Here is a 12,829-nt window from a genome sequence, read left to right as displayed (position 1 = left end):
ATAGGCAGGCTTATAAGCAATAATTTTGATAACTATTTTTTTCATAAACTTAACCGTGTCGGCTAACTATCTACAAAAATTCAGCTTTAAAAGATTTTGTACCAATAGCTATTTGGTATTTAATGACTATAATATAAAAACATTTTAAATATAATCGATGCAACATTATGTGGAGATCACTTGCCATTAGCAGGTATTAAACTCCTATTTGAATAACAAAATTGTGTTCCATATTGATTATTGATTCTAATATCCTATGCATTCAGTTTTTCTGCTTAATTTATATAATTAAATCGTTTGGAATCTTAAAACACATGTTTCAAACGGTTAATTGGAATTTCACTCTAACATTTTAAGAACTGCAAATTATCCATTTGCGTATTAAAATTTTCTTTACGCTTAAAAACCGTTAATTCATTTACTGCTACATTTCTCTCGATATTTGTTTAATCTTTATTTTTTTTATTCTCGATCTGTTTTTATCTTCTCTCTAAGCAACAGAGGATTTCGACAGACGACAATATCCATTAGATTGGAACTTTGATTGGAATGCCCGTCAAAATTTTGGATCGCGAAATTTTTTTGGGTCGCGACCGTTGTACGCTTGTTGTACGCGATCTGGCGCTGCTAAAGCGGTTGCTCTTGTCCATATCTCTTGTCAAAGTCAGAATATTTAAAAATTATAAAATCTTTCAAAATCTAAACCGCTCTCATTGAAAAAATTCATAAAAGTGTTCAAAAAAAAATTTCAAAGTAATTATTGCTATCTTGTGACTTTAATTTCAGTTTTATTTACTCAAACCCATTATAATTGTGAAAAAGTGGCATTAAAAACTTAAAAAGCTGTGTGTGAACTGTGAACTGCAAAAACCATCGTGGATCGTGGCACAAGGTCGGTTTCCAATGTTTCATAGGTATTTCATACACGTCCTTATATAAAATAAAGTTTCTTGTATGCAACACACTGTATTTTATTTATAAAATTAAAAGAAAATAATAATAAATTTGAATAAATATTTGGCGATATAATTCCGGAAAAACCCGAACAGCTCCGAAATTATCAAAAGCTTTCGGTCGCGACCGTTGCAAATATAGCGCCAAATAGTATTTACATTGTCCTTATGGGCACTTTTCAATTCCTAAACTTAGAATGTCCAAATAGAAGATTATTTTCCTTTATCTATGGTCCAAATGTAACACAAAGTTGTATTCCGTTTCTAATACTGGTTATGAGTTTTTATTCCTATTCTGCGAGCTTCCTGATTCTTTTATTACGGAACCGGTGCTTGAAAAATGAATATCACTATTGTCACCAAATTAATCAATGCGAAAAGGCTGAAAAAATAATCTAGCTGAAGTAAAAATTCTATAATAAAATTATTCAAATTTAAATAATACCATTTGACGTTTCTTCTAATTTACCAAACCGTTCCGTATTAACTCGATATTTCTGCATAAAATAGAAAAAGTATAAATATAAAATAAATACTCGAACCGACCTTTACCGTAATTACGGTAATTATTATCAGTTAACCTGAATTTACAATGGGATACAACGAAAATAAAATTGATCTGTGCTTTGATGACAGAAAGAACTGTTACTGTTATGCTTTCTCTCCTTTGGGAGATTTTACACACATCCATTTAAACTTTGTCCAGCGAGAAAAGCGACTATTATCGACAGCTATGGTTTCCTAGATTATGATTTTGCGCAACTCGTATTTTATCTGGTTTGAGGGGTTTTGTAATTGCAGTTTTGTAATACAGTATTGCCGATGGATGGTACTACTGCTATACTTTTACATACATAAACGCTCTATATTATGCGAAGAATTCTTCGAAATAGGTCAAGCTCGCGTTTCTTTGCCCAACTTTGTCGCATTTCGGTTTATTTCCAGTTGTCTTGACCTACTTCGGTTTGCCTCGATTCTTAAAAGCGCCTGAAAACTGCTTTTGAGGAGGGCGCGGCGTGGGGGAATTTTTTTGGCGTTACCTGTTACCTCTTTCAATTTCGTTTCGTTTTGAGCTATTTCCAAAACGTGGCGGTATCTGACACGAGGCAAAGGACTTTTTTTCATAAATCTCAGTGAAATAAGTAAAACCTAACCTAACGATATTTCGTTAATTACATCTTATTTTATGATGATATATATTGGACAAAATTAATATTTGAACACGCGTTTATAATATGTATAGTAGATATTTAAGAACAAAACTTTTTACTTAAACTGGAGGAATATAATTACATTAGTTTTATGATTTAATTTTGTTTTAATGAGTTAGTATATAAAATTGAATATGATATGTTTGTTTACGGCCTTAATTGATTAATATAGGAGTAGTATTTCTTGATGAGCAATACTGGTAACATTATCAATATACCGAGCTGATTGGGAAACTTATTGATTGAACCGATGTCAACAAAAGTATGGTCCTGCAACAGTGCGTCGAGCATCTGTAGCTCCTATAATAAAAAACTTAGGAATTTTGTATAACTGCCAGCGTATGTGTTTCAGGGAAATATTTTAATAGGGTGTGGCTCAAAAAGTTTGAGTGGATCGGGATAATTTTTTTAAATGGAACGTCCTGCATATTATTGCATTTTTGGCTTCCTTTCTGATAATCACTTTACATAATCCTAAGATATTATTAAATATGTTTCGATAGTTTCAAAATTATCAATAAAAAAAGAAGTGTTTTCAGCCCTTAAAAAAATATTAAAAATACAAGAAATGTTCTGAAATCAAAACTATACCTACTACCTACTAAATATTTACTATTGTTAATCTATACTTACTTTGCTATAAATCTCGTTAACCTAATAAAAACCTAATCTTAAACCATACAGGGTGTTCAAAATTTTATGCCTTCTAAAATATAAAATAATTTTTCTTCGTTTTTTTTTAAATGGAATACCCTGTATATTTTATTATATATATACTATATCTTTGTTATAATTGAAAAATTAATATATTTCGAATTTAAAATATATCAAATTTTTTAATGGTTTCGCAAATATTGGCGTTTTTATTACATATGGCTCTTTCAACGATAAAATACCAGACTGATATTGACACAAGGTACAGATTTTGAAATATTTTAAATATAAAAAATGTCCGTTTTTTAATGCTCCATCTAACAAAGGAATAATATACTTATTAAAAAAACGAAGAAAAATTATTTATATTTAGAAAGTTTGGCATAGAATTTTGAACACCCTGCATGGTTTAAGATTACGCTATTTATAGGAAAGTAAGTACAGACCAACATTAGTAAATATTTAGTATAGTGTTGATTTCAGTATTTTATTCTTTTTATTATTTCTTGTATTTTCAATAATTTTGTTAAAAAAGGCTGAAAGCACTTCATTTTTTATTTATTAGTAATTTTTGAAACTATAGAACTCTATTTTTACTACTTTAGGTTGGCACTTATACAAATTTCCTAAGCTTTTGATTATAGGAACTACAGATACCCGACCCACTGTTGCCGGGCCCTTATAAAGTAGTAGGAAAATCTTTGAACCAGGGTTGGAAAAAATCATGATTTTTTTAAAAAAATCAAAAAATTCAGATTTTTTTTATTTAAATCGGATTTTTTTTATTTAAATCAGATTTTTTTGATTTTAATTCAAAACAATATTTAAATCGGATTTCCAAATGACTAGGACTTATTTCCAATTAAAGTCCTGTCCTAAATGGCTAAATCTTAATAACTCTGAGCGATACCGATAACATTAACAATTCTACGGGGCGTGCCATTTCTCCACATCGGTCACCAATATATTCCGCAAAAAGTCGCTCGCTTCAGATCAAAAGGATTTTTTTTTCAAACGTCTCAAAGTATTAATTTTGTCATTTTAACGGCTATAGGCATAAAAGTAAATCACTGTTACGCCTAAGCACAAAAGTACAAAAATATATTATTAAACTGATATTAGGTGTCAAATTCAACGAGTGTACAAATCGTTTCTCGATTACTCTTTGTATTATTTGCAATGTTTGAAATTGATTAAAACATTATTTGTAATGTTTTAAAAATATAGTGTTTTATTCGGAGTAAAAATGTACTTTATGTGCTTCCTTGTAACGTCGGAATAGCTTTACGATGTTCTTGTACAAATGTACAGCATCGTCAAAAAAAGTATAATTTCTACTCTTAATAAAACAATACACTATTGTTCGAAAATAGTCTTTAAGTCGAGAATGAAATTAGTATTATCTAATGTCAAAGTGTAAAGTACTTACTGCAAATCAAAATGTCGGTAAGAATTTGGAAACATACCCAACAACATACCAACGTTTCAAAAAAAATATATAAAAAACATATTTTCTGACAAGGATTATAGATTTTCGGGAATGAAGATAATAACTAGGTTCTATATATAGAGACTATATTATAGTCTCTATATCACTAGGTAACTAGGTTCTTCTGATATAGAGACTATATTATAGTCTCTATATCAGAAGAACCTACTTCTGCACTCGTCGGCGAATGATATGTATTCGAAAAGCGAATTTTTGTCACTTATAAATAAATTTTAAAATAAATCCCTGCGTTTAGCGGTTACTTCAAACACACGAAATTACTTCAAAAATTGGTTCAACGTTTAAGTTGATGAATAGATATTTTTATATAGTTTTATAAAATTTACAATTATTTTTCGATTTATTATCTGTTATATTTGTTATAGAAATATTTTTTATAGTTTTCTGGGACAGATTTTTATAACTTTTACAGTTATTTTTTGATTTTTTATAAAGTTTCAATAAAATTAATTTTTTGAGTTAAATCACATGATTAAAATTAAAAAAATCACTTGATTTAAATCATGATTTAAATCATTTGATTTAAATCATGCCAACCCTGCTTTGAACCGTGGTAACCCCTATTTGTGGCAACTTTTTTATAGGCATCCTTATATAATAACATTATGCACAGAATAAAAATAGCTTTAATTTGACATAAATGATCAAAACATTTTATGAACGTATGGGCGTAATTTTATGAACGCAATACATAGTTGTGGCAACTTTTTGATTGTCACCCTGTTAAAAATTTATTCTCCTATTCATACATATATACGTAAAAATTCGGTTTTGATTAAAAATACGATGAGCGTAATAATCCTGTAGCCGGATCCTGTACTATTATTATTGTTGTTATTTTTAGCAATCTATATTGTTTCTTGGCTCAATTTTTGTTGAAGGATGCTGAAGTAGGTACGGTATATAGTATGGTCTTTTAACTGCTGTGCAAACGTTTCTCTCTTCAAATCCTTTTTGTTGTTTAATACTGCAGAGAGGTGTTCTCAAAGTTGTATATTCTTAGTATGTCATCTACTGGGAGGTGGAGGTGTGAAATTTTTCTTTAGGGGGTTCCAAACTCCTGAACTGACAATTATCCCCCTACTGTTTCCGTCAATAAAGCGGCCCATACATTATCAAACAAATTGCGCAACGCAGGCTGTTGCGCAACGAGTTGCAAATGTATGGTAACGTTTGATGCGTTGCGCAATTGTTTGATAAGTTTCAAGAATGTTTGAATTCTTTTCAGCAACAGGCGTTTGCGCAGCGCGTTTTGTAGTGTATGTGTGTTGCGCTTCGTTGTGCAATATTTTAGTTCTTTCATCCAAATTCTTTGTTTTATTTTTCGTTTTTTGGTATCATTGAAACTATCTAGGGTATGTACGATAATAATTGACGCAATGGCAATTGAGGATATGATTGTTTCTCAAACAATGCACAACTTTTAATAAAAAGTTTGATTAAAATTTTACTAAGTGCATGGGTGATGCAGTTGTGCAACGGAACGTTGCGCATCGCTTTGTTGCGCAACTTGTTTGATAATATCTGGACCGCTGAATCAGTTGTGCAACGCAACGTTGCGCATCGCTTCGTTGCGCAATTTGTTTGATAATGTATGGACCGCTTAACGATTCTAATTATTGTCGCATTGGCATATCTACCAATGAAAATGTGCATTGTTCCGTTATTATCATAGCCTCTCTGATGCCAGTCTTCCCAGTGATGCCATTTTGCACAGGTTTTGCCTTGCTGTACGTTGCTTTATTTTTATGAAATGTTTAAACAACTCCACCTCTGTTTATGTGCGATAATATGTATAAAGTTTGACAGATTGACAAAAGCATCCTTCTTTTTCGTGGTTTGCCCCATTGTCAGACCGGTTTTTGCGAATTTAGTGTCCACTGGCAAGCTTTACGCAGAAAACTCATCTGAAGTAACATGCGATCGAAAAAAACGTCCGAGCTGGCTTGGAAATTACGATCGACATTTTATATGTAAAAGAAGACCAATTAAATATGATTATATTATTCCTGCCTAACCATTAATTCATTCATTATTTGCATTTATTAATTCTTCTTCGTTATTATGGCTCCACTGTATAAGTAACCAATTTTTAGCTATTCGATATGTTGAAAGATAATTAAGATACGAAGGGGTTTCAAAATGCAATATTTCCAATTTTGCCCTTTATCTAATATAAATGAATGATAGTCTGTCAGTTTTGATTACGAGATGAAACTTATATAAGATGAAAATGAAAATTATATAAGAAAATAGCCACCATTCCCAAAACCGGCTTTAGCAATAATTGAGGTATAACCAAACTTTATCTTTAGCAATAATTGAGATATCCGGCAAGTACATCGCAAATTGGACACAAAAAATGAATTATTTAACTAATAGTAACATATAGGGGGCCTTGTGCAGGTGCATCAAAAACACTACTTAATAACTTTGATTGACAGCCTGTTCCTCAAAACCTGTACAAGTTCATTTTAAGTGCAGTTTGTTAAGGCAACACGACTACCCCAGTTAAAATAGTTAAAAAAAGGCCCATCGGTAGAAAAAATTCCGAAGTTTTGAAAACGATTCCTATAGACTTGGGCTAATATGTATCAAAAGTCCCCGAAGATAGACGATGAGCTCTTATAAAAATAAAGCTGACAAAATTCTGTATAAAAATGATATACATTTTTGTTTCCAGACTTATGGTTTCCGAACTATGCCCTTCATAAATTTGGATACTAAATCAAATGGCATATTCCAAATCCGTACAAACACATTTCTTTTGGAGGAAAGGAAGAAATCATGTAGAATATCATCGCAATACACAACCTCAGGGAACCAGACTTCAAATTCTAATGCCTCAAAAGCTTCGTGCTACTGTAGCATTAGAAAAATCTACTGCAGGCGGGGATAGAAATATTCAACTCTGAGCAATCATGGACCATAAACCATGATTCTTGGTTTTCGTATACTTTCTACAATATTTGCAGCTGCGCTAAATGCTGTGGTATACTTTTTTTTACCGTATAAAGCAGGCATGCATTAATCTTTAACTTGCAGTTATTATTAAGTCCTGTGTGCACTAGTGCTTTCCAAAGGAGGACAAAAAGTCACGATGCAATGAAGACTTGAAAGATCACATCTTCTTACAGTGCCATACTCTATATAGAGCGTCGGCTACCTCTCGCATGTATGTTGTGATGTGTGTCATCAGTGTTTCACAAGTACACGGGACCTACAGTTTATTGCCGAATCCGAACGGCACTATTTGAGAGGCTGTACAAGGCAAATATACTCAAGGTGGTTTGCCATTGTCTTCCTTGAGGTGGCGGCTTGTTGGTCGCACTATTTAGATAAATAAATATTTTTATTTAAATAAATAAAGCGACCGTACTGGCTGGGGATCGAACCTAGTACCTTCCGCGCCGCAGATCGACACATTAACGCTGGAGCTACGGCCGGCTACAAAGATCACATAAGGACCCCTTAATATTACCATTATTAATATGAAAGTTTAAATTTAGACTTTAATTGGATTTTAAATGCGAAGATACAATATGAGAAATAGTGTTAATTTTGTCAACCCTGTAACTCTTAAAAGGTTAACCTATGAAAAAAAATGCATTTAACCAATTTTGTAGAGAATTTTGTCGGCCTTATTTTTATATATAGAGTGTTTTTCAGTAGATGTCATAGTTTCCGAGATATAAGCAACGAAGTGAAAAATTTGACATTTAACTCCTCCTCACTCCTCGAGCTCATCGTATATCTTTGGGTACTTTTGACACATATCAGCCCAAGTCTAGAGAAATCATTTAAAACCATTTTCAAAATTGTGGGATTTTTTTCCACTGATTTTTCTAATTTGACTGGGCTAGACGGAAAACAAAATGATCTGGTTAAAATTAAATAAAATAAAATAATAATACTCATTTAAACTAGGTTGATTTGTGTTATAAAGTTAAATAATGTATTTTTACCTTATTTATGAAAATAAATATAGGCTATATTATATTTTTAGAAAGCTCGTAAAAAGATAAATAAAATAAAAAATAATATACAGTGTATCCTATTTAAAAGAACATGTTCAGCTCATATTTCGAAAATGAGAGTTGTCGAATTTCGAATAGAGTCAAAAAATACTGTGTTTCAGGAACTAAAAGGGCTAGTTTCATAGAAGAAGTAGCACAGTGACGTGAAAACCGCATCTTTGTATCTCTACTCGTAAGCGAAAAGCTCTGTAAAACATAAGAAAATAGGACACCCTGTCAAGAGCAATTAAAAATATTTCTGAAAATTAGGCGCATTTGTAAAAAATATCAAGCTGTTAAGAGATAAATAAAATCAAAAACTCTCGATCCTTGCTTATGAGCCGCGACGTGTTCGAAGAAACGGGCAGACCTACATAGCTGAACATATGGCAGTTGGGACGGCGAGAAGGGCGCGACTCTGCCGCACGAAACGGGACTTAGTGTGTCCCGTCCCGGCCGGCGGCGGCGGCTATCGATTGTGCGCGTGACGGTGAGCCACAGCCCGATAACAGACCTGCTGCCTTATGCCCTGTGTACGTTTCACTTGGGGCGTCGGCACTTTTAAAACTTTGTATGGCTAAAGTGAAACATGTGAGTGTGTGCGTGAAGTTTGGTTGGGAGATGTGCTGCACAATTATCGTTTCCAATGGATCATAGCGCCCTAGGACCTAGGAACCATTATCTTCTCTTATTAGACTTGTCACAGGTATTCTAGCTTCGATTCTCTTTGTAGCTGTCTTCGTCGATTCCCTTCCTCAATTAAAATAAATTTAATGTTTAAATATACTACTTTGCAGCACCTAAAATCTATGATATTCAGAACTTTTAGATAATGTCATATTTTTTCCATATTTCTTTCCTAATTATTTATCTGCTTTAAGAATTTTTTGCTCGTGCTAAATGTCAGTTTTATTAAGTTTTATAGCAGTAGAATAATTTGTACCTTTATGTTTTATAAACAGCAGTGATATTAGTAAGTGCTAATCATATCCCATTAAATTAAGACAAAAATGTTAGTTTATAATTCTGACCAGTTTTTTTCGTTTCAAAATTGGCACTATATCACCGAATTTAACAAAACTTAGCTAAATAAACAAGTACAAATAAGATTTTCGTATCTAGAAAGTTTATTTAAAAATGATTCATCTAATACTGCCGCATTTCTTTTGAAACTAAATTATTTTTAAAAAAGTAAAATGTATATACATATTATGTGTAACTTCTATATTTACTTTTTTTCTATTCCTTATACTTTTGAGAATCTCTTTAAATACACAAATTTTCTAATTTGGCAATACTAAAAACGATAGTTGTCTAACAATAATTGCTTACCGTTGAAAAACTGAATAAGAAGATAATATGTTTTAATTTGAATAATATTAAACATGTTATTTACCTAAAAAGAAATTAGATTGTGATTTTTTTTGTATTTGGCATAGAAGTGTCTTTCTGTCATTGATTATCCAAAATTTAAAAATAGGTTAACTGATTCCTGAAATATATCCGCCTAGTATTTCAGAATACGGGCTTTTTATATTTAACATACCACTTTTTCTACAATAATAATTTGACAATTTCTCAAATTAACTAGACATTATATTTTATATTCATATAGGTATTTGCTACTTTTATACATAATTTGTAGTACTGCATATATTTAAAATATTTGTACTAATATTTTTGATATTAATATATTATATGCAAATAATATAAGAAATGATTAACAAAACTGATCTCAATTTAATCTAATAAATAAATACATGGAAAGATTATGTTATGCATTTCGCAAAGAAATATATATTTTAATTTTATGGTACATGCGCAAATCGACACTTTTGCTCCCTTGTTAACCTCAGAGTGTTGTAATGTACGAAAGGACATTGGTGTAAGTGTAAGCAATGAATTATAAATAAAATTGTCGTATTTTGTGATTTACAATGAATGGGGATTTCAATCAGCTGTTATAAGAACAATAATTAGGTTCATTAAAAGTGTTCGCACCTAAAATTTCATTGAATTTGTTTATGTAAACTATACCAGATGCGTCCCAAAAGTGGCTCACTCTTTTATCTTTTTATTTTTCAGATAAAAAATCGAGGTTTGGTGTATTAGTATATAACATAATCTAGAATTGATTGACATATTCAATTGTTTTCGGTCACTTCCGGTTACACCGGAAATGACTACAATTTATGATTTTTAAATGGCAAATTGATTTATTAAGTTTTATAGTAGTCGAACAATTTGTACCTTTAAGTTTTATAAACAGCAGTGATATTAATAAGTGCTAATCATATTCTATTAAATTAAGACAAAAATGTTAATAATTCTGACCAGTTTTTTTCGTTTTAGAATTGGCACTATATCATCGAATTTAACAAAATTTAACCAAACAAATAAGTACAAATAAGATTTTAGTATCTTGAAAGTTAATTAAAAAAGAACTCACCTAATACTGCAGCATTTCTTTTAAAACTAAAAAAAAATAAAAAAGTAAAAAGGATTACATATTACGTGCAACTTCTATATTTACTTTCTATTCCCTATATTTTTGAGAATCTCTTTAAATACAGAAATCTTCTAATTTGACAATACTAAAAACGATAGCTGTCTAAGAGTAATTGCTTACTGTTAAGTAAGAGTAATTGAAAAACTGAATAATAAATATGTTTTAATTTGAATAATATTAAAAATGTTATTTACTTAAAAAGAAATTACATTGTGATTTTTGTATTTGGCTTAGAAGTGTCTTTCTATCATTGATTATCCAAAAGTTAAAAATAGGTTAACTGATTCCCGAAATATATCCGCCGAGTATTTCAGTATACGGGCTTTTTATATTTAACATACCACTTTTTCTACAATAATAATTTGACAATGTCTTAAATAAACTAGACATTATATTTTATATTCATATTGGTATATGCTACTTATATACATAGTTTGTAGTACTACATATATTTAAAATATTTATACTAATTAATAATATTTTTGATATTAATATATTACGAGTATATGCAAATAATATAAAAAATGATTAACAAAACTGATCTCAATTTAAACTAATAAATAAATACATGGAAAGAATATGTTATGCATTTTGCAAAGAAATACATATTTTAATTTTATGGTACATGCGCAAATCGATAAGTGTTCGCACCTAAAATTCATCCCTATAACATTTTTATTTTTTTTTCAGATAAAAAATCGAGATTTGGTATGTTAGTATATAACATAAATTACGATTGATTGACGTATTCAATTGTTTTCGGTCACTTCCCGTTTCACCGGAAATGACTACAACTTTTGATATTTAAACGGCACCCTCGGTGTTTTGTTACTTTATTCGATAGAAAATGATATGAATAGAATGACATATCATATGTCAACTTTTCATATTTTTGATTATGGTTTATTTGAAACTGCAAAATGCGTCATAACGACAATTTGACTCGAAATACCAAGTGTGTGGTACCAAATTATTCGTAAAAAATGCTTTTTCCAAATATACTAATGAGCCCTTTATTCCATTTGCAATATAATTTGAATTGAGATATACGATTTGGGCATTGAGAAATACGATTTGGGCATATTTTAACCAAGCAGGACAAGACACTAAAAACCTTAAACGATGAAATCTATTTTTCCAAGGCTCTTTGGTTAAAAATTAGTGTTTGTAACACAGCCATGGTACCCTAGATTGAAATTTAAAATAGAATTATGTTTTAAGCAAAAATGTCAAAAGTTGACATATATGTCATTCTATTCAAAGTGTCATTTTCTATCAGTATATATTTTCTTCAGTATATGTCATATACCAACATCACAAATCTCTTTTTTCTTCTCTGAAAAAATAGAAAAGTTAGGGGTGAGCCAATTTTGAGACGCACTCGGTATAGTTTACATTTTTGCATATATTTTTATATTTCTTGTAGTACTGCTTTTATATAGTTTACAATAATATTACTGCAAATATTTTAAATCACATTTTACAATGAAAGTATTTATACTAGTAAAGGTTAATCATAGCCCATTAAATAAAGACAAACATTTTTATCGAAAATTATAACTAACTTTTTCCTTTATAAAATTGACTTTATAATGACGAAATTTAGCTAAACAAATAGTTTTAAAAAGGTTTTTTTGTACCTGTAATTCTGTTTATATAATACTGCTGAAAACCGTATTGGAATAAATGTTCTAATATTTTAATGACTTAATAACAATACTTGCCTCATATAAAATAACAATGTGAATTTTTTTTGTATTTAGTATCGAAGTGTTTCTCTCTCATTAGTTATCCAAAAGTTAAACAGTGATTAACAGATGCCCAAAATATATTCGTGATATATTATAGTATTACGGGCACAACAGTTTTAAATAATTACTGGAGATATCTAAATCCATTGGGACACTTGTGCCCATGTGGTAACGTTTTTATTTTACAAATAGTATTTATATTAGTGGATGCTAATCATATATCAT

The sequence above is a fragment of the Sitophilus oryzae genome, unplaced genomic scaffold (genome assembly GCF_002938485.1).
Source record: "Sitophilus oryzae breed Bouriz unplaced genomic scaffold, Soryzae_2.0 scaffold_649_pilon_pilon, whole genome shotgun sequence".
NCBI classification, from domain to species: domain Eukaryota; kingdom Metazoa; phylum Arthropoda; class Insecta; order Coleoptera; family Curculionidae; genus Sitophilus; species Sitophilus oryzae.
The sequence above is the reverse complement of the archived record's forward strand: the minus strand, read 5'-3'. Positions refer to the sequence as shown.